This window comes from Dermacentor albipictus, chromosome 2 (assembly GCF_038994185.2).
Source record: "Dermacentor albipictus isolate Rhodes 1998 colony chromosome 2, USDA_Dalb.pri_finalv2, whole genome shotgun sequence".
Taxonomy (NCBI): Eukaryota; Metazoa; Arthropoda; class Arachnida; order Ixodida; family Ixodidae; genus Dermacentor; species Dermacentor albipictus.
In genome coordinates, this window is record NC_091822.1 from 96013046 (window position 1) to 96034583 (window position 21538).

Sequence of the window (21538 nt, forward strand, 5' to 3'; positions counted from 1 at the left end):
CAACATTACCTTGGTTCTGTCCAGCTAAGCAGCATTTCCATATCTTTAAATCTTGGTGCACGATAGTTGGAACGCCCTGTATACCATGCACCGTATACGCCCAAACAAATCCGATGCCGCTTATTCAAGTACATATAAAGCGCAGAAACGGTTTTCTGAGATAACCATATGGCCGATCTTAATGAAATTTGTTACATTTTAGAGAGAAAGTTAAATTTTAGTGACTGTTGAAAGCAGTATTATGATATAAGTCCTGAATTTCTTAAGCAATTTTCAAGGATTCCTAAATATGAAAAAGAAAATAGAAGCACGAAGTTTACAAATTGACAGCTCTGCACTAAAAACAGATATCGCAGTTCTGTGAACTGCATCCGTTAAAAGCGTTTAAAGCGGACCAACTTGATTTATCAATGTTTATTTACGTGAATATCTTACATTGTTTACAAAGGTTTCGCAAAACTCTTACATATAAATGGTGTATTTGAGAGCCATGTATAACACATCAAATTTGACCGCTTTAGATGCACCATCAGATGCAATTAGCAGAATTGTAATATCGTTTTTCATTGATGACTTACAGAGTTCTAAACTTGATAGTTTCGTTTCCTGAAAATTTGCCATTTTCAACATTTTTCTGCCTCTTCTCCCCACCTCCTCTCTACCGTTCTATGTACGTCCCCTCCGGCCTGTTGCGCGTTAGTGAAAAGGTAAGTGCTCCAGTTTGTGCAATGCTTTTGCGGGAGTCACAGATAATCACAACAATCTAGAGGGTATTGTGGCGACATGCTGGAGAGGTCCAAACGAGTTTCTCGCGTCGCCTTTCCTTTCTGCCGCGCTCCTGCCATGTATGGGGAACCAGCGCTGGAGTTTCTAGCTAGGGTGCCTCAATGTCCTCCTCCATCGCCGCTCCTTGCGCACATTGTTTATCCATATATACAGAACAAAATGGCCCGCGGTGGCACTGTGGGGTACGCCATTATTCGCCGTTATTATTGGAGGCCGTCGTTATTCCTGCATGGTTAGTTACCACAACTAGAAAAGCCGTAATATAGCCCTATATTACTGGTATTTTTCTTGAGAACTATACGAGCATGCCCTAATGGTCTAACCTGTGCATTAATTGCCCAGCTCCATTCTTTTCTCTTAATGTCAATTAGAATACCGGTTATACCCGTTTGCTCCCTGATCCAGCCCTCTCTCTTTCTGTCTCTTAACGCTATGCCTAGCATTTTTCGTTCCATGGCCATTTGCACAGTCCTTAACTTGTTCTCAAGCTTCTTTGTCAGTCTCCAAGTCTCTGTCCCATATTTCAGCATCGGCAAAATGCACTGATTGTACACATTATTTTTCAATGATAACTAAGATTCTAGCCAGGAGCTGGCAATGCATGCCGTATGCGATCCAACCCATTTTTATTCTTCTGTGAATTTCCTTCTCATGATCAGGGTTTCCGGTGATTAACTGACATAGGCTGACGGGCGATCCTGAACTGTTGTTCCTTTGCCTGGCTATTGATCATTACCCTTGTCTTCTGCATACTAATCTTCAATCCCACTCTTACATTCTCTCTGTTAAGGTCCTCAATCACTTGTTGTAACTCGTCCCCAGTGTTGCTGAACAGGACAATGTTATCTGCAAATCGAAGGTTGCTAAGATATTCGTCGTCGATCCTTACTGCTAAGCCTCCCCAGTTTAATAGTTTGAATACTTCTTCCAAGCACGCAGTGAGAATCTTTCGAGAGATTAGGGCTATAGAATGGGTACCAGGATAACGGAAGCGCAGTGGAGGACGGCAGAATTAAGTCTACGTAGGGCGACGAAGTTGGGAAATTCGTGGGCTCTAGTTGGAACCGGTTGGCACAGGACAGGGGTAATTGGATATCGCAGGGAGAGGCCTTCGTCCTGCAGTGGACATAAAATAAGATGATGATGAATATGATGATGATGATGATGATGATACGGGCATGAGTGACGCGGCGCCGTTCTATTCAGGCAGGCGCGATCGCACGCAGTTTCAGCTATTTCTGCAGCTTCTCTGGCCAAATATTAGCCGTGTGCATTTTATGGTATTGAAAGAGAAAATGGCAATGCCTCTTAGTACAAATATATATGCACGTATGTAGTACCAGAATATGCACAGCCGGCATTTTTTCGGCGGCGCTAAGAGTAATATATTAGTGCCAGCCGCCGTACAAATGCCCACTGTGTGTCCGGGGGTGCTCCCGTCGACGGTGTCTGGCGACAGTATGAAAAGGAAGAAAGAGACGATGCCAATCATACAATCTCACAGCGAACAAAAACGCTGAGCAGTTCGTGTTTACTGCAGAAATAGCGCGTCGACGCTGCACCAGAGCGTTGCCGCGACCGGCGACACGAACATATTACAGGTTGTCCCGCTTCTATGCCAAGGAAAATGATGCCCGCTGGAATTAAGTGACGCCTAATCACTTTATTAAAAACCACGTGCACGATTAAACGTACGTTCAGCGACGTTCAGCTGCAGTGCATGCTGTATACCGACGGTGCACAGCGAACCGCTTCGGCCGTGATCGTGTTCGCATCGCAGCTGGCGGCGCCGCAAATAGCAGATGTTTTCTTCTCCGGCTGAAATTATTGCGAGGAGTGGGTAAAGAGGCAACAGCGGTAATAAAACATTGCTGCTTGGGAGCGCACGTCGGCTCCGTCAGCTACAGATTCGAAGTGAAGCTGAAAAGGCCTATAGCGACTGGTGGCAAGCGATCAGCGGCGTCGAGGCTGTAGTGCACTGTATAGTGAGGCGGCCGGCGACGCGACAGCGTAGCCGCGACCACTCGCACGCTCGCTGAATGACCACGTCGCTGTGCCGTGTGTGACGGCCGGATCTCGCAGTCTGCCAGCAACGCCGGGCGGTCCGCGAACTGCAAACGGTGAGTGGCCGTGTCGCTATAGCGGGGATGCGCTTTCAATCCTGGCGCCGTGGACACCATAATTAAGCGGCTCCAACGAAATCGACGTCACTCTGTTTACCAAGGAACTGCCATTTGCGTCTGGAATATGCACAAGTGGGACGAGTGATCATTTGTTTGGATTCCGACGGCGTTTATAGCTTCTTTTCACTCGTAAATTGTATTTCACTGAAACAGCTGAACCGCCGTTGTCAGGTGCCGTTTTCTCAAACTAGAAAATTTACTGTATGCAGTCCTCGCTCTTTACGAGTTTTTTCGATCAAGGGGTTCTTACAGCGAGTCGATCCTTTTGAAAACGTATACCGCAACACGCGAGCGGTGATGGACGCTTGCTGCTGCTGTTGCACGGCTCTGACGCAGTTTTCTGCGTGAGACATTTCTAGGGCGTTTTTCGCTAGTAAATTCGTCCTCGGTGATCGTAGCCTCTTCACTGTTTTCAATAATCCCACAGAGAAACAAAAAAGAAAAACAGGCCGACCTCGCTAAAGTTAGTTTCGTAAAATGTAAAAAGGTGGTCGCCGCGGACCCGCATATACCGTAACCGCCACACGAGTGCCCTCGACGGGAAAGAAGACTACGACAGCCGAAAGAGCAAGTGCTGATGCACAGTCAGAGCATGTGAATGATTCCCGAATCCAATCACTTAAGGCGGAAAATCGACCGCTCAGGCGCGAATTTGCAGAGCTTAAGGAGGCCTTAAATAGCATTAGAGGGCATATCTCGAACCGCGATGACGATGAAATTAAAGCTCTAGGCCCGCTTGTTGTCAAATCCAAGCGTAAAGCTCCCAACAGGCTACAACAACTACAAAAACAACAACCCAGAACCGGTGAGCGAGACAGAAGACGAGGATCAGATGGCGCAACTTAGCGAAGCCCCAGCTACAGCCGCCGATCCTCCTGCCAAAATAAAGAGCAGAGGCAAGCTGGCTTCCATAGAAAAGACCCTAGGACTCATGGTGGAAATGCTCTCCGGGATGAAGACGAGATTAACTCAACTATAGAGACCCAAGGTCCAAGCTAAAGGCAGGCTTACGGTGCCGACAGTACAGACTCAGCCAAACCAGAATCCCGAATGTGGGGCTAAAGCGTTAATTGATCATCCTCAGTAGGCAAAATGGCGAACGTGAATAGCAACAATCTGAAAATCTGGCAGTGGAACTGCGCAACTTTCCAGGGGTGCAAGGCCACATTGGGACAGCTTATCAGGTCTATTGTGGACAAGCCGCAAGTTATATTGTTATAGGAAACACTATGTAGAGCAGAAATTTCTCTCGCGGGGTTCCGCACGGTAGCATACAGGGAAGAAAAAGGCAGAGCTATCGCACCCTAATCAGAAAGAACATCTCGTTCGTTGAACGCGAGGTCCCCGTGTACAAAGCGGGCCTCGAGGCCCAGTTTATAGACGTCGTACCCAATAGAACAATCAATTCTAACGGTTTCATTCTCAATGTGTACGGCGCACCATCGGACAGGAAAAGAGACTTCAAAACATCACTACGCACCGCGTCTAGGGCGGCGAGAAACACGCCTCTCGTTGTTGCCGGTGACTTTAACGTCACCAATACGGAATGGGGGTAGGGTTATCAAAGTGAACAAAGGACGAACTTGTCCTTCAATGCTGCAGAGCTCGGCATAGTACTAGTCACAGACCCAAGGTTCCCTACCAGATCCGGTAATTCTGTCAGTCGACATAGGACCCCCGATATCACCTTCCTCCGAGGTATCGAAGGCACGTGGGACAACCCCAAGGACGGCGGCTAGGCAGTGACCATCACATACTCGAAATTCTGTTGCGTGTCAAACCCAGACCGCCCGCGGGATATGAGTATGTGGAGTGGGACGTTTTTCGAAAAATCAGAAATTAAACAGTCCCACCAGACGAGACGTATGAAGATCTGCTAGAGAATCTCAACATGGCAGTTTAAGGAGAAATCAAGGGAATCATAACGGATCTGGAGGCTTCCTAAAATGGGCTGGAGACTCGCTCACCTTCAGGAGTCAAAACACGCCCTCTCGGCCAGGTGGAGGACCCGAAAGCTTAATCGTAGACTCAGAGCCAAAATCGCGCGTCTTAACAAGGAGATCGAGTCCTATTCAGCCCAGCTCGACCGGCAGCAATGGGATGAGACGTTCACCGAAACGGACGGCCGTATGCGAAGAGGTAGCAAATGGAGCTTATTGAAAAGTCTCCTCAACCATAAACAGTTTAAGAACACCCTTAACCTTGCAACGGATAGGCTCATTAAGAAGCAAATTGCAATCGGTCTCAGGGAAAGGGAATTAGCCATCAACTTAGCACATACTTGTCTCCCTCTTGCCAAAGACTGCGATGGCCTGGTAGAGCGTGTAAACTACATGGACTCTCGGCACCTGATCTAAACGAACCCTTCACCGTGTCAGAGGTCAGACATGTTCTCTTCAATCTAAATGGCAGATCAGCCCCGGGACCCGATGGAATCACGAACAAACTCCTCACGAACCAGACGATAGGGCAATCGGGATAGTCGCGGCTGAAATCAATGAGGTATGGAACACTGGACAGGTCTCGGTAGATTGGCGTACAGCAAAACTGGTATTCATACCCTTACCAGGGAAACCCCCACATATTGATAACCTGCGCCCAATTTCCCTTACGTCATGCATCGCCAAGGTTGCGGAGCACGCGATACATAACAGGGTCACTGAGCATTTTGAAAACAAGGAGCTCTTTAGACACATCCTAGGCTTTAGATAGGCACTGTCCACGCAGGACGCTATGCTTTTGCTTAAGAGAGTAATCTTTGATAACCTTACTCACGACGTGAGAGGGATCCTCGCACTTGACCTCTCCAAGGCCTTCGACAGGGTCGCGCATAAACACATCTTGACGGAGATTTCCTCTCTTAACCTGGGTCAGTGGTTTCATGACTACACCAAATCTTTCCTCGCAAATCGCAAGGCACACCTCCGACTAGGCAGGGCCTCGGGAGGACCCCACGAGCTAGACACCTGCTGCATCCCGCAGGGCTCGGTCCTCTCCCCACTCTTATTCACTATAGCCATGCACAAGCTCTCCACTCGCCTCGATGCAATCCCGAACGTGGGTCGCGCCATTTATGCGGACGACATCACGATCTGGGCGCCGGGCGGTTCACTTGCCATGCTCGAACACTCGCTACAAAGCACGTTGGAGGCCACGGAAGACTTTCTTTCAAACACGGGCCTTGAACTCTCCCCCGCTAAGTCATAGCTACTGTTATACTGACAGTCCAGACAAGGGGTCAGAAAACCTTGCTCCTCTGGAAACTCTGGCGATAGAAATTCGAGCTAAGAGTGGACATCTCATACCGAGGATGGACTCGGTCAAGATTCTAGGCCTCCTCGTTGATGTCAAGGGCTGTAACTCGACGGCCCTCAACAGGCTCACTGGACAGGCTAGTAATGTCCTAAGACTTGTAGCCTTCGTCTCAAATCGAAGAGGTGGTCTGAAAGAGGACAATCTGCTCAGAGCCTATCAGGCATTCTTCCTGAGTCATGTTATCAACATCGCATCTTACCTTAATTGGGGCAAGGCGGAAGAGGTCAAACTTGTCTCTTAATGAGAACCGGTCCGCAGTCCACGAGCACCGAGAAGCTGCTGGAGCTAGGACTGCACAACACCATCGATGAGCTAATATAAGCTCACACACCGGCTGAAGTAATGAGACTATCATCCACTAAGCCAGGGATCAAGATTTTAGAAGAAGCGAGTATCCAACCAAAACATAAACCGGCGACCAAAGTTAGCTTGACCCGGAGAACCAGAACTCGCATCATGGCTGACCCTGTCCCGCGAAAGATCCACCCAGTGCACAACGAGGGTAGACTGGCGCGAGTCAAGTCCATCCTTAAAAAGATCAATCAGCAGAAACTCAATGCCCTCTTTGTTGACTCTGCCAGATATGACAGTGGGGATAAGTTCGCTGCCTCGGTTGTAGACGCGGAGGAGGGGGGGGGGGGGGAGGAACCTGCTTAATGCAGCCTCTGTCTATATGAAGTTTGCCCATGTGGCGAAGAAAGTGGTGATCCCACTGGTTCTTCACAGCTCAAAGTCGTCTTCGTCTATCGTCTTCTAGCGCACGGCGGTTAGATCCTTCTCGTCCGCCCTCGTGTCAGAACAGGCGAACAGTATTGTATTGTGAACAAAGCATTTCAAAGAACTCGGGAGAGCAGCGAAGGAGTATACCACATCTCGTCGTTCCTGCAGCCCATCTAGATGGCTCAGTTAACCCGCTCAAATGTAATCCTAAAGAGCAGGCCCATCGGAGAGCGCACGATTTCACGTACCGTGCTGTCGCCGGTAGCCAGGCTTGGAACGAGGTCAACATCCACAAAGATATATTATGTACTTTCCAAGAAATTGATTACCATTATCGACTGGGCAGGAGGACATTTCCACCCCCCACCCCGAATTGAACAAACCTCAGGCTAGCACACTCACACTTCTGCAAACCCGTTCCTATCCCACTACACGGTCCCTTAACAGGATAGACCCTGACCACTCACAGTCGTGCCCCAAATGTGGTCACGACTCATGCTCTTTTGAACACATGCTCTCGTTGTGCCCAGCCCTTAAAGGGACCCTGAAACGATTTTGACGATCTTCTACAAACGTACTGAGTCGTTAGAGCAGGTCCGTCTGATCATTAATGGACGCATCTAAGTGCACCACGTAAAGCGTGTAATTTATTATGAGATGTTAAAAATGCACATCGCTGCCGATCGCAGCACACTGCCCGGCGGAATTTTCAGCCGCCCCTACCCACATGACGTAAATCACCCAATTGACGTCAGTAGGGCGAGCTATCCAATTGGCTGCCCAGGGCGCGTCATCGATCATTTTTCCACCTTTATGGTGAACAAATGATGTTCGTAATAGTTGGATTGTTAATTTGTTTCTATAAAAAGAAAGTAACATAAACAGAATGCACAAGAACGATTTCTCATTGCACTAAAGCACTTCCGGCACACAGCAAGCGTCTTCTGCTTGTGTTACAACGTGCTGCATTTTGACGAGAGCTCCGCGGTCAGAGTCGCTCTCCGTCTTTTTGCGAGCACCATGATTCGACTTTGTTGCGTTGTGGGCTGCAAATGTAGCGACTGGCAATATGTCAAGCTGTGACATCATGCCCCTCTGCAAGGAAGCAGACAAGTGGACTGGCTGCAGCTCATCGGACTGGCGCTATCCGATCGGCGCCAGGATTTGCGCGTTTGCGGCCGTCGCTTTACACCGGAGGATTACTACCGCAATAGCGTTTCGCGAGTCCGGTATTAGGGTAAGCGCAAGGGGACATGACCTGGCCGTTTGACCGTGCCGTTTAACGGGATAAGCAGAAGTGCAAATGTGAATGGTCTGCACGGTGTAGCCACGTGGTGGCACATAGCTCAACCACACGCAGTAGCAGTTACGAAATGATTTCTTCTTTGCTGCTGGTGTAAATTTTTCGCAGCATTGTAATCATCAACACGTTGTTTTTGTAAATGTTTAAAATGTTCTACGTTTGGTTACAGCAATATTAGCGCTTTGTTTGGCTGGTTAAGCTCTGCGCCAACAAGTGGCTGGACCGTGCAAACTATCAGGCCATAGAGTCTAATGTAAATATAACCAACTCTAGAGGAAAAGCTGGCCCGAAAAAGTGGGAACCGCTAGGGCGCCGCCCTGTTGCTACTAGTCAATGTGGCCAGCGCATTTACTATTGAAAGAGTTGAAAACAAGTACAGGTCTACTTATGGTTTGTCATTTAAAAACGGATACCTGATGGCTTTATGAAGGTGATGCGTTAATAAGTTTACAGAAAGCGCTTGCTAAGTGCGTGACTTATGCGAATCATGATGTACGCATTCATGCACTAAAGCATGGCGTGAATTTCGGTATCGAATCTCAGTTTTTTGGACGCGTAGTAGCTTCGTAAAGTTTAGGCTTGACATGTGATCGCGCGACGACATCGGAAGCTGTGGCACATTCATCCCTTTTGTGCCACCCAAGCCCCGAAGTGCCCTGGTGCATACCTTCACATGTAAGTAAACGAATGTATCTTCTTGTTCAGAACATCACGCGAGTAGACAGCTCTCGTGATGCATCACAATCGTTTGAGAAGCGTCACAGTAGAGCATTTTGTTACATGCGGAGTGGTGTTTTATTTGCAGGTTTTCCTTCAGTAGGGAATTGCTGGACAGATGGACCAGCGCACTGGAATTGTACTGGCCAATCTACAAACAAGCCAGAATCTGTTTAATTGTTGCATATTGAACAATCATGCTTCTGCAAAGGCCACAGCAGAAAAACAGCTTTATGGCGAGTATTTCTGTGTCAGGAAACAATAAAGAGGCGAGTGCCTAATACGGACGAAATCGAGTGCATGAACCTACATATTGATAGCGTAGGTGTTTTGTTAACTGTGCAATAGTTTCAACACTTCCTTGCATGCCATTTCATGTGTCATATCTTTTCTGGTCACAAATGTGTGCAACGAATCTATTTGCATGAGCGACTGCGGGCCTGAGGGACCGTTCACTTGCACTTGATGCTGAGTCTTTTACATGCATCCATACACTGCAGATATGCACATCAGGTTCCTACAAGCATTTTCAAAATTCAATTATTTTAGACAACACGCATATATGCAATACCGACATAATCTCAAGTACCACTAAGCAGCTGGGGCACATTCTTGTTGAGTATATTCGCAAGTAAAATAAGTAGATCATGTGGACAGCTCCAGCTCATTTTCCTTAAATCAGTGTGCACAACGGGTATGCAAAAATATTTTTTTTTCTCGCGCACCGATTACTTTTCTGTATGAGCAAGAAAACGAACCTACCACATTAGTGTAACATATGTTGTATGTCACACTAATATGTGTTTTAGTTTACGAAGTGAGATGAGTTACTTTTATGGCTCATTCAGTCAAATCACACTGCAAGCTGCATTCATCAAGGCAGAAAGCTGTACTAGTTGGTGTGTCATCTCGACTTGGCGCTCTTTGGCCACATCTGGCCCTTGCGCCAATAAACTCTACTAATCAATCAATCATCAATTAGTTAGTGTGTCATCATTATTCAAAAGACTAGCGCAAAATGCGCTAGTCTTTTGAATAATGCATTCATCAATCTTCTATTGTATTTTGCAAATGTTTAATAAGACATGTTTCCTTGTTATGCCGACGTGCAATGGCAATCCCTTCTGTCTGTTCCAAAGGTAAAATTTAAGCTTGAAATTAAAGAAGACATTTCTAGTCAGCCCCCGCAGGGGCGTCTGCGTCAGCAGGCGTTTGGTGTGTTGCGACACCACGTACCCGAGCACACGAGGGTTGGATCCTCTCGCGTGTAGCCGTGCGCGGCTTAGCCGTGTCCGGGGAAAAGGGGATCCTGGGGGTTGAGCCAATGCCGGGTGTTTGGACCTTTACGGCCCCTCGGCGGCGGCAACACACCCCTTTGGCCTCGGCTTCACGCAGACGGCACCCCCGGACTCCCCGCAGGGGCGCCTGCGTCAGCAGGCGTTTGGTGTGTTGCGACACCACGTACCCGAGCACACGAGGGTTGGACCCTCCCGCGTTTAACCGTGCGTGGCTTAGCCGTGTCCGGGGAAAAGGGGATCCTGGGGGTTGAGCCGATGCTGGGTGTTCGGACCTTTAAGGCCCCCCGGCGGAGGCAACACACCCCTTTGGCCTCGGCTTCACGTAGACGGCACCCCCGGACTGACCCACCCGGGGGAAATCGGTAGTTGCCTTTTCCTGTCTCTCTCTCCCTCCAGCCTTCGTCTTTCTCTTACTTTTCATCTTTCCTGTCTTCTCCTAGCTTCCGCTTACTTCCGATTTTTCCAGGCAGCAAGGGTTAACCTTGTGTGAATAACCAACCTAGGTTATTTCATATTTGGTTATAGTGGTAATGTACAGCTGGCGTTTGCAGGCTGTGTTTCACAGGCCTGCAGCGTCCCCTTGTAGGACTCCACGGTGGGTGGCTGGCGTTACTGCCGAAATTACAATCTCATATGGCTACCTCCTTTCCCCAACTACCTGATCGCTCCCTGAAGAGGGGGCGCACCGATGATGTTTTAGAATTTTTCGCCCGTCAAAAAGAAACTTTTCCACGCTTCCACGTAGTCCACTCCGAAACACCAAACAAACCCGTAAGAGCAATCTCACCATTTCTTGTATCCAAGTCTCTGACCCAAGTTCTTGGTACAGGTTACAAGGTATCCAGAATGGCAAGTGGTGATCTCCTCTTGGAGCTCCGAAACCTGAAGCAATATGAAAACCTACCCAAGCTAGTATCATTTGGCGACGCCAAAGTGACAGTAACTCCGCATCGAACTATGAATACCACCCGTGGCGTGGTCTCCGATGATGATCTCTTGGAGCTGACTGAGGCTGAGCTCTTGGAGGGCTTCAGTGAGCAGAACGTCATCAACGTTAAGCGAATTAAGATGAGGCGTGACAACAAGGAAATACAGACCAAACATCTGATACTTACTTTTAACACAAGTGTCCTGCCCGACTCCATCGAGGCCGGGTATATCAAGCTCCGTGTTCGGCCATACATCCCGAATCCCCTGCGTTGTTTCAAATGCCAGCGTTTTGGTCACAGCTCACAGAGCTGCCGAGGCCGCCAAACCTGCGCTAAATGCAGTGCTAATGAGCACACTTCTGAATCTTGTGAAAACTCTCTCCACTGCGTAAACTGTGAAGGCGAGCACGCTGCATACTCGCGGTCGTGCCCATCTTGGAAGAAAGAAAAGGAAATAGTTACGATTAAAGTAAAAGAAAACATAAGTTTCAAAGAAGCACGCAGGCGGGTATCTTTCCTGCCAAAGCACACCTTTGCCGAAGTGGCGCGTCAGGGGGCAGCGCCACAACGGCCTCCGGCGGCTGTCCGACCCACACCCAGTGAGGCGGCAGTGACGCCATCCGCCCCCTCGGCGACTGCAGCTACCGCTGCTTCGCCAACACAACAGGCGGGGCCAACGACCACGAAGGTGGGCGCAGCCGAGGCTACCCCCACCTCCCCGGCCCCATCCAGCGCTGGCAACAGCCGGCGCAGCCAGATCCCTCAGGGAGCCTCATCGACCTCCGGGCTGGTGGGCGCAGGGATCTTGCCTTCCGAGGCAGGACCCTCACAGAAAACTCGCTCGCAAGAGCATGTGTCCGGCGCCTCACAAGAGGCAATGGACACTACACCTAGCCTCAAGGCGCGCCAAGCGCCCAAGGAGCGGCGAGGCTCCCTCGAACGCTCCAGAAAGGGCAAAACCCCGATTACAGGGCCTCGAAAGAGCTCTGTAATCTAAGGCATAACATCCGTTTCCTGACACACAGCACCTATTCACTTCCAATATGGATACACAAATAATTCAATGGAACATCAGAGGTCTTCTTAGAAACCTAGATGATATGCAGGAACTCATTCAAAAACACAATCCAAAAGTGCTGTGTTTACAGGAAACACACCTAAAATCCAAACATACAAAGTTTCTCCGACAGTACATAACTTATCGCAAAGATCGCGATGATGCTGTCGCATCATCGGGCGGTGTCGCCATTGTTATCCATAAGAGCATTGCGTGTCAACGTTTACAGCTACAAACGCCTCTCGAAGCAGTGGCGGTTCGAGCTGTTCTCCTAAACAAACTCATCACCATTAGCTCTCTTTACATACCCCCACATTACAAATTAACGAAACATGAATTTCAATCCTATGTAGATGAATTGCCAGAACCTTATGTTGTTCTTGGCGATTTCAATGCGCATAGCACCTTGTGGGGAGACTCTCGCATCGATGCGCGAGGTCGTCTCGTTGAACAGTTCCTTTTTTCTTCTGGAGCGTGCCTTCTAAATACGAAAGAACCCACATATTATTCTCTTGCAAACAGATCCTTTTCGTCAATAGACCTTAGTATAGTCTCCGCGTCTATACTGCCTGAGCTCAAATGGGAAGTTACGAGCAATCCTTACGGGAGCGATCACTTCCCCGTACTGTTAAGAACATCTAAAGAAAATGAATTTCCCCCGCAAGTTCCTAGGTGGAAGATAGATACAGCCGACTGGGAGAAATTTCGAAATCTATCTAGACTCTCATGGGCTGATATGTCTTCTCTAGAAATCGATGCCGCTGTGGAGTATTTTACAGCATTCATAATAGATGCCGCATCTAAATGCATATCTGAAGGAAGCGGTTTGGCATGCAGACGGCGTGTCCCGTGGTGGAACGAGGAATGTACGATTGCTCGTAAGAAACAGAACAAAGCGTGGGGGTTGCTACGCGCTTCCCCCACTGCAGAGAATCTTATCAACTTTAAGAAAGTAAAATCTCAAGGCAGGAGAACCCGCAGGCAGGCCAGAAGAGAAAGTTGGCAGAACTTTTTATCAAGTATTAACTCGTTTACAGATGAGGCGAAAGTCTGGAACCGCGTAAATAGAATTAGAGGGCGGCAAACATATTCACTCCCACTAGTAAATACACAGGGCGATACACTGAAAGATCAAGCCGACTCACTGGGGGAACACTTTGAGAGTGTATCAAGCTCAAATCATTATTCACAACCCTTCCTAAAATATAAACAAATAGAAGAATGCAAGCCACTCATCAATAAATGTCGACAGAATGAACCGTACAATTGCCCTTTTAGTGCTGCCGAGTTGAAAGCTGCCTTGAGCGCATGCAAGACCTCTGCACCGGGATCCGATAGAATCATGTATGCAATGCTCAAAAACTTACACAATGACACACAAGTAACACTACTTACACTCTTCAACACTATCTGGGACGCAGGGTACCTTCCAACGGCATGGAAAGAAGCCATTGTGGTCCCTGTTTTGAAACAAGGGAAAGACCCTTCTTCAGTGGCAAGTTACCGCCCGATAGCCCTCACAAGCTGCATGTGTAAGGTATTTGAAAAAATGATAAATCGGCGACTCATCCATTTCCTTGAACAAAACAAAATGCTTGATCTCTTTCAGTGTGGCTTCCGAGAAGGGCGCTGCACAACTGACCATCTTGTACGTATTGAAGCACATATTCGTGACGCGTTTGTACACAAACAGTTCTTCTTATCGATATTCCTCGATATGGAGAAGGCGTACGATACGACCTGGCGCTATGGAATCTTGAGAGATTTGTCAGAAATGGGAATTCATGGTAATATGCTAAACGTAATAAAAAGCTACCTGTCCAATCGTACCTTCCGGGTGAAAGTAGGCAATGTGCTGTCACGTCCTTTTGCACAAGAAACCGGTGTACCCCAGGGTGGCGTGCTCAGTTGCACACTTTTTATTGTTAAGATGACAACACTTCGTGCTTCCTTACCACCCGCCATCTTTTACTCTGTCTACGTGGACGACATTCAAATAGGTTTCAAATCCTGTAACCTCGCAGTGTGCGAAAGACAGGTGCAGCATGGTTTGAACAAGGTGTCAGGGTGGGCAGAGAAAAATGGATTCAAAATCAATCCCCATAAGAGTTCTTGTGTTTTGTTTACAAGGAAGAGAGGCCTGGTTCCGGATCCCTGCGTAGAAGTGTGTGGACAACAGATACCTGTAAACAAAGAACACAAATTTCTAGGTGTCATACTTGACTACAGACTCACTTTCATCCCACACATTAAACATCTTAAAGAAAAATGTCTGAAAACAATGAACATAATGAAACTTCTATCCCAGACTACGTGGGGTAGTGACAGAAAGTGTTTAATGAATCTATATAAAAGCCTCATTCGATCGCGACTAGACTATGGTGCCGTCATTTATCACTCTGCCGCCCCGAGCGCACTAAAGATGCTAGACCCTGTTCACCATCTGGGTATCCGTTTAGCCACAGGAGCTTTCAGAACGAGTCCCGTACAAAGTTTATATGCAGAATCGAATGAGTGGTCACTTCATATCCAGAGAACATACATCAGCCAAACATATTTTTTGAAAGTCCACTCTAATCCCGAACATCTCTGTTTTAACACTATTAATGATATGACATATGCTACACTATTTCGTAATCGTCCTTCCGTAAGACAGCCTTTCTCTCTGCGTGTGAGGGAGCTTAGTCATGAAATGCATGTTCCACTCCTCGAACTTCGCCTAATGCATCCAGCCAAGCTGCTACCTCCTTGGGAGTGGCAGCTGATACAATGTGATACATCTTTCATGGAAGTTACAAAAAACGCTCCAGAGATTGAAATCAAGATGCATTTCCGGGAACTCCAGTACAAATACTCCTGCACGGAGTTCTACACAGACGCATCGAAGTCACACGATGGGGTGTCTTATGCAGCCGTCGGTCCATCCTTCTCGGAATCCGACGTACTGCACCCGGAAACTAGTATCTTTACGGCTGAGGCCTACGGACTGCTGTCGGCCGTAAAGCATATAAATAAATCACAGCTCCAGAAATCAATTATATATACGGACTCCCTCAGTGTTGTGAAGGCCTTGATGTCTTTCTGTAATCACAGAAATCCAGTATTTAATGATCTCTACTCCGCACTGTGCAAAGCATATGTATCTAACCAACATGTGATCATATGCTGGGTACCTGGACATAGGGGCATCGAGGGAAACGTTCTAGCCGACCAGATGGCCACATCAATCTCATTGCATGCAATTAATCCTACTGCTTCGGTCCCTGTCACAGACCTGAAGCCTTTTTTAAGAAGGAAACTACGAAGCCACTGGCAACGCATGTGGGACGAAGAAATCAATAATAAACTGCATGTAATAAAGCCACAATTAGGTTTCTGGCCTCCTGTAACAAAATCCCGCAGGACAGATGTCCTATTCTGCCGTCTTAGAATAGGACACACTTTTGGAACACATAACTTCTTGCTCACGGGAAATGAGCCTCCAACCTGCGGTAGGTGCGGGGAGAGGCTGACCGTCCTCCACGTCCTACTGGAGTGTCGGGAAGCCGAATATGAAAGAAAGAAACATTTTCCGTTAGCATACCGGCAGCATATTCCCCTTCATCCTGTAATGTTACTCGGCCCAGAACCGCTCTTCGACACTAACGCAGTCCTAAGTTATCTGAAAGATGTTGTGTTGCATGTTGTTAGCCCAACATGTTCGTAGCGTCTCCTCTCTTCAGAGGATGGCGCTGCGATAGTTCTTTCGTGTAGCACGTGCCTCTAGGCCCTTGTGTTTGAAGGGCTCTGGCGAGGCAACAGTGCTCCAGGCATTTTTACCATCTCATATATTTTCTATTCTGCATCATTCTTTCACGATGGATTTTAGTGTTCATAGTATTCGTCATCTGTCATCGCCCTAATTTTATAACAAGTTAATTTTACGCACTCTACAGCGAATATTTTTAGGCCACTTTACAGCCGTCACATCTTCCATAATACATCGTCAACATTACAACTTGTCATGGCGCTCTTTGGCCAAACCTGGCCCTTGCGCCACAAAAAAACCACACATCCATCCACCCCCGGACTGACCCACCCGGGGGAAATCGGTAGTCGCCTTTTCCTGTCCTCCTCTCCAATCTTCGTCTTTCTCTCTCGTCTTTTTCATCTTTCCTGTCTTCTCATTACTTCTCCTCACTTCCTAGTTTCCCAGCGGCAAGGGTTAACCTTGTGTAGCTAACCAGCCTTGGTTATGCTGTATTTGGTTATAGCAGCGATGTACGGCTGGCGTTGGCAGGGTTTCTATAGCAGGAGCTCCTGTCACGTCCCCCTGTTGGGCTCCATGGTGGGTGGTCGGCATCGCGGCCGAAAACCCAACTGTACATATGGAAAACGCTTTTCCTAAACTCCCTGATCGCCCTCAGAAACGAGGGCGCACCGAAGAGGTCTTTCAGTTTTTCGGACGCCAAGTCCACAATTTTCCTCGTTTTCATGTAATCCACGCAGAAAAACCGGCTAAACAAGTACGAACAATCTCCCCGTTCCTAGTATCTAAGTCCCTTACCAAAGTTCTTGGCCCAGGATATAAGGTGTCAAGGATGGCTAGCGGTGGCCTCCTCTTGGAGCTCCGCGACCAGAAGCAATTTGAGAAGCTGCCACAGCTAGTATCATTTGGGGAGACCCAAGTAGTAGTAACCCCGCACCGCACGATGAATACCTCCCGCGGCGTTGTCTCGGACGATGATTTGCTGGAGCTCACTGAGGCTGAGCTCTTAGAGGGCTTCAGCGAACAGAATGTTATAAGTGTCAAAAGAATTAAGATAAGGCGAGATGGAAAAGAACTTGCAACCAAACACCTAATACTCACCTTCAATTCAAGTGTCCTGCCCGACTCAATCGAGGCCGGGTTCATCAAGCTCCGTGTGAGACCATACGTGCCAAATCCCTTGAGATGTTACAAATGCCAACGTTTCGGCCACAGCTCGCAGAGCTGCCGAGGCCGCCAAACATGTGCGAAATGTAGTGCCCTTGAACACGCCACTGAAGCATGTAATAACTCTCTCCACTGTGTAAACTGTGACGGGGATCACGCCGCGTACTCGCGGTCGTGTCCCTCCTGGAAGAAGGAAAAAGAAATAGTAACTATAAAAGTAAAAGAGAATATATCATTCAAGGAGGCACGCAGGCGGGTTGCATACCTGCCAAAGAAAAGCTTTGCCGAAGTGGCGCGTCAGGGGGCAGCGTCACAACGGCCTCCGGCGACTGTCCGACCCACACGCAGTGAGTCGGCAGTTACGCCATCTGCCCCCACGGTGGTTGCAGCTAGCGCTGCTCCGCCAACCGAGGAAAAGGGGCCATCGACCCCGAAGGTGGGCGCAGCCGAGGCTGCCCCAACCTCCCAGGTCCCTTCCAGTGCTGGCAATGGCCGGCGCAGCCAAATCCCCCAGGGAACCCCATCGACCTCCGGGCTGGTGGGCGCAGGGGTTTTGCCCTCCAAGGCGGGACCTTCCCTGGTAACTTCTCGCTCACAAGAGCATGTGTCCGGCGCCTCACAAGAGGCAATGGACACTACACCTATCCCCAAGGCGCCCCAGGCGCCTAAGGAGCGGCGAGGTTCCCTCGAACGCTTGAAAAAGAGCAAAACCCCGGTTACAGGGCCTCGAAAGGGCTCTGTAATCTAAGACATCCCTTCCGTTTCCGTAAACACAGCACCAATTAAATTTAAAATATGGATACACAAATCATTCAATGGAATGTCAGAGGTCTACTTAGGAATCTTGAAGATGTTCAAGAACTTATCCATAAACACAATCCAAAAGTGCTCTGTTTACAGGAGACACACTTAAAATCTACACACACAAACTTTCTCCGAAAGCACGTTACGTTTCGAAAAGACCGTGAGGATGCTGTCGCAGCATCTGGCGGTGTAGCTATTATTGCTGACAAAAGTGTAGCGTGTCAGCATCTAAAGCTCCAAACGTCCCTTGAGGCCGTGGCCGTTCGAGCCGTACTTTTAAATAAACTCATTACAATCTGTTCTCTGTATATACCACCACATCATCACCTTCACAGACGCGACTTAGAATCATTAATAGATGAGCTCCCGGACCCCTATTTTATTCTTGGTGATTTTAATGCACACAGTAGTTTGTGGGGTGATTCACGCTGTGATGCGCGAGGTCGTGTCATTGAACAGGTGCTTTTTTCCTCTGGAACATGTCTCTTGAACACGAAGGAGCCCACATATTTTAACCTGTCCAACAAGTCGTACTCTGCCATAGATCTTAGCATTTTATAGCCGACGCTTTTACCCTATTTTAAATGGAATGTGCTTAACAACCCGTAAGGGAGTGACCACTTCCCAATAATCCTAACTACGCCGAAACAAGATCAACCTCCCCCGCTGGTCCCTCGGTGGAAGATTGACTCAGCCGATTGGGAACGGTACCGAACTCTTACTTACATGACGTGGACTGGGATGTCTGGTATAACCATAGATGATGCTGTTGCATATTTTACAGCTTTTATACTGGATGCCGCCTGTAAATGTATTCCACAAACGAGCGGCATGGGTTCCAAGCGGCGTGTTCCCTGGTGGAACGATGCATGCAGGCAAGCACGGAGGAACCAGAACAAAGCGTGAGCGATATTTCGCGATTCTCCTACAGCTGAAAACCTGGAAAACTTTAAACACGTCAAATCCCAGGCAAGGAGAACGCGCCGGCAAGCAAGACGAGAGAGCTGGGCAAAATTTATATCAAGCATCAGCTCGTATACAGATGAAAGAAAAGTCTGGAATAAAGTGAAGAAAGTTAATGGGCAGCAAACGTATTCCTTACCTCTAGTAAATAGCCACGGAGAAAGCCTTGAAGACCAAGCCAACTCTCTCGGTGCACATTTTGAATACGTATCGAGCTCTTCACACTACTCCGAAACCTTCCTAAAGTACAAAACACAAATAGAAGAGCAAAAATTACAAAGAAAGTCTGCTAAAAGTGCGGCGTACAACGATCCATTCTGTATAGCAGAACTGCAGGCAGCACTAAACTGTTGTAATACATCCGCCCCAGGTTCAGACCGCGTAATATATGAGATGTTAAAACAACTACCACCCGAAACACAGAAAACCCTCCTCTACCTATACAACGTTATATGGTCTTCCGGCGAGATCCCCTCCGTTTGGAAGGAGGCTATTGTAATTCCAATTCTGAAACATGGGAAGGATCCTTCCTCTGTATCAAGTTACCGACCTTTAGCGCTAACAAGTTGCCTCTGCAAAGTATTCGAAAAAATGATTAACGGTCGCCTACTACATATCCTCGAATCAAATAAATTCCTCGACCCATACCAGTGCGGTTTTCGCGAGGGTTGATCCACCAGTGACCATCTCATACGTATTGAGGCACGTATTCGTGAAGCTTTTGTTCATAAGCAGTTTTTTTATCAGTATTCTTAGATATGGAGAAAGCTTATGATACTGCGTGGCGGTTTGGGATATTGAGAGACCTCTCACAGTTAGGTATACATGGCAATATGTTTAGTGTTATTGAAAGCTATCTGTCTAATCGCACATTCCGTGTTCGAGTGGGCAATGTCTTGTCACGGAAATTTCCCCGCAGGGGCGTCTGCGCAAGCAGGCGTTTGGTGTGTTGCGCCACCACGTACCCGAGCACACGAGGGTTGGACCCTCCCGCGTGTAGCCGTGCGCGGCTTAGCCGTGTCCGGGGAAAAGGGGATCCTGGGGATTGAGCCGATGCTGAGTGTCAGGACCTTTAAGGCCCCTCAGCGGAGGCAACACATCCCTTTGGCCTCGGCTTCACGTAGACGGCACCCCCGGACTGACCCACCCGGGGGAAATCGGTAGTTGCCTTTTCCTGTCTCTCTCTCCCTCCAGTCTTCGTCTTTTTCTCACTTTTCATCTTTCCTGTCTTCTCCTAGCTTCCGTTTACTTCCAAATTTTCCAGGCAGCAAGGGTTAACCTTGTGTGAATAACCAACCTAGGTTATCTCATATTTGGTTATAGTGATAACGTACAACTGGCGTTTGCAGGACCTGTTCTTACAGTCCCTGTAACGTCCCCTTGTAGGGCTCCACGGTGGGTGGTTGGCGTTATTGCCGAAAATTAAATTATTCTATGGCTAGTTCCTTCCCTACCCTCCCAGATCGCCCTCAGAAAAGAGGGCGCACCGACGACGTATTTCAGTTTTTTGGACGACAAAGACCCAACTTCCCACGATTTCACGTAATTCATTCGGAAAAGTCAGATAAACAAGTACGCACGATCTCCCCATTTCTAGTTTCGAAGTCTTTAACTGAGGTTCTTGGTCCAGGTTACAAGGCATCAAGGATGGCAAGTGGAGATCTCCTTTTGGAGCTCCGTGACCTGAAACAATACGAAAAGCTACCTAATCTAGTGTCTTTTGGAGACTTTCAAGTGACAGTGACTCCGCACCGCACTATGAACACTACACGCGGCGTTGTCTCAGATGATGACCTGCTTCAGTTGACAGAGGCAGAGCTCCTAGATGGCTTCAATGAGCAAAATGTTGTTAATGTGAAAAGAATAAAGATGAGGCGCGATGGTAAGGAAATTGCGACCAAACACCTAATTCTCACATTCAATTCAAGTGTCCTGCCCGAATCAATCGAGGCCGGGTACATAAAGCTCCGTGTCAGGCCTTACGTGCCCAATCCACTCCGTTGTTTCAAATGTCAGCGCTTCGGCCACAGCTCGCAGAGCTGCCGCGGCCGCCAAACTTGTGCTAAATGCAGTGCCACAGAACACACCACTGAAACTTGTGAGAACGCTCTCCAGTGTGTAAACTGTGATGGGGAGCACGCCGCGTACTCACGGTCGTGCCCATCCTGGAAGAAAGAAAAAGAAATAGTAACGATCAAAGTTAAAGAAAATATCTCATTCAAGGAGGCACGCAGGCGGGTTGTATACCTGCCAAAGAAAAGCTTTGCCAAAGTGGCGCGTCAGGGGGCAGCGTCACAACGGCGTCCGGCGCCTGTCCGACCCACAAACAGTGAGTCGGCAGTTACGCCATCTGCCCCCACGGTGGTTGCAGCTAGCGCTGCTCCGCCAACCGAGCAGAAGGGACCTTCTACCCCGAAGTTGGGCGCAGCTGAGGCTGCTCCAACCACCCCTGCCCCTTCCAGCGCTGGCAACAGCCGGCGCAGCCAAATTCCCCAGGGAGCCCCATCGACCTCCGGGCCGGTGGGCGCAGCGGTCTTGCCCTCCAAGG

General features: G+C 48.4%; 1 protein-coding gene across 1 annotated transcript in view; it reads left to right on the forward strand.

The window, feature by feature from the left end:
• Nucleotides 1-2668: 2668 nt before the first annotated feature.
• The window catches only part of thoc5 (THO complex 5), a 122696-nt gene continuing 103826 nt past the window's right edge, over nucleotides 2669-21538 (forward strand). Inside the window, exon 1 of the mRNA XM_070533760.1 lies at nucleotides 2669-2906. The gene's annotated coding sequence lies outside the window, so the exon portion shown is untranslated. The remainder of the gene's footprint in view (nucleotides 2907-21538) is intronic.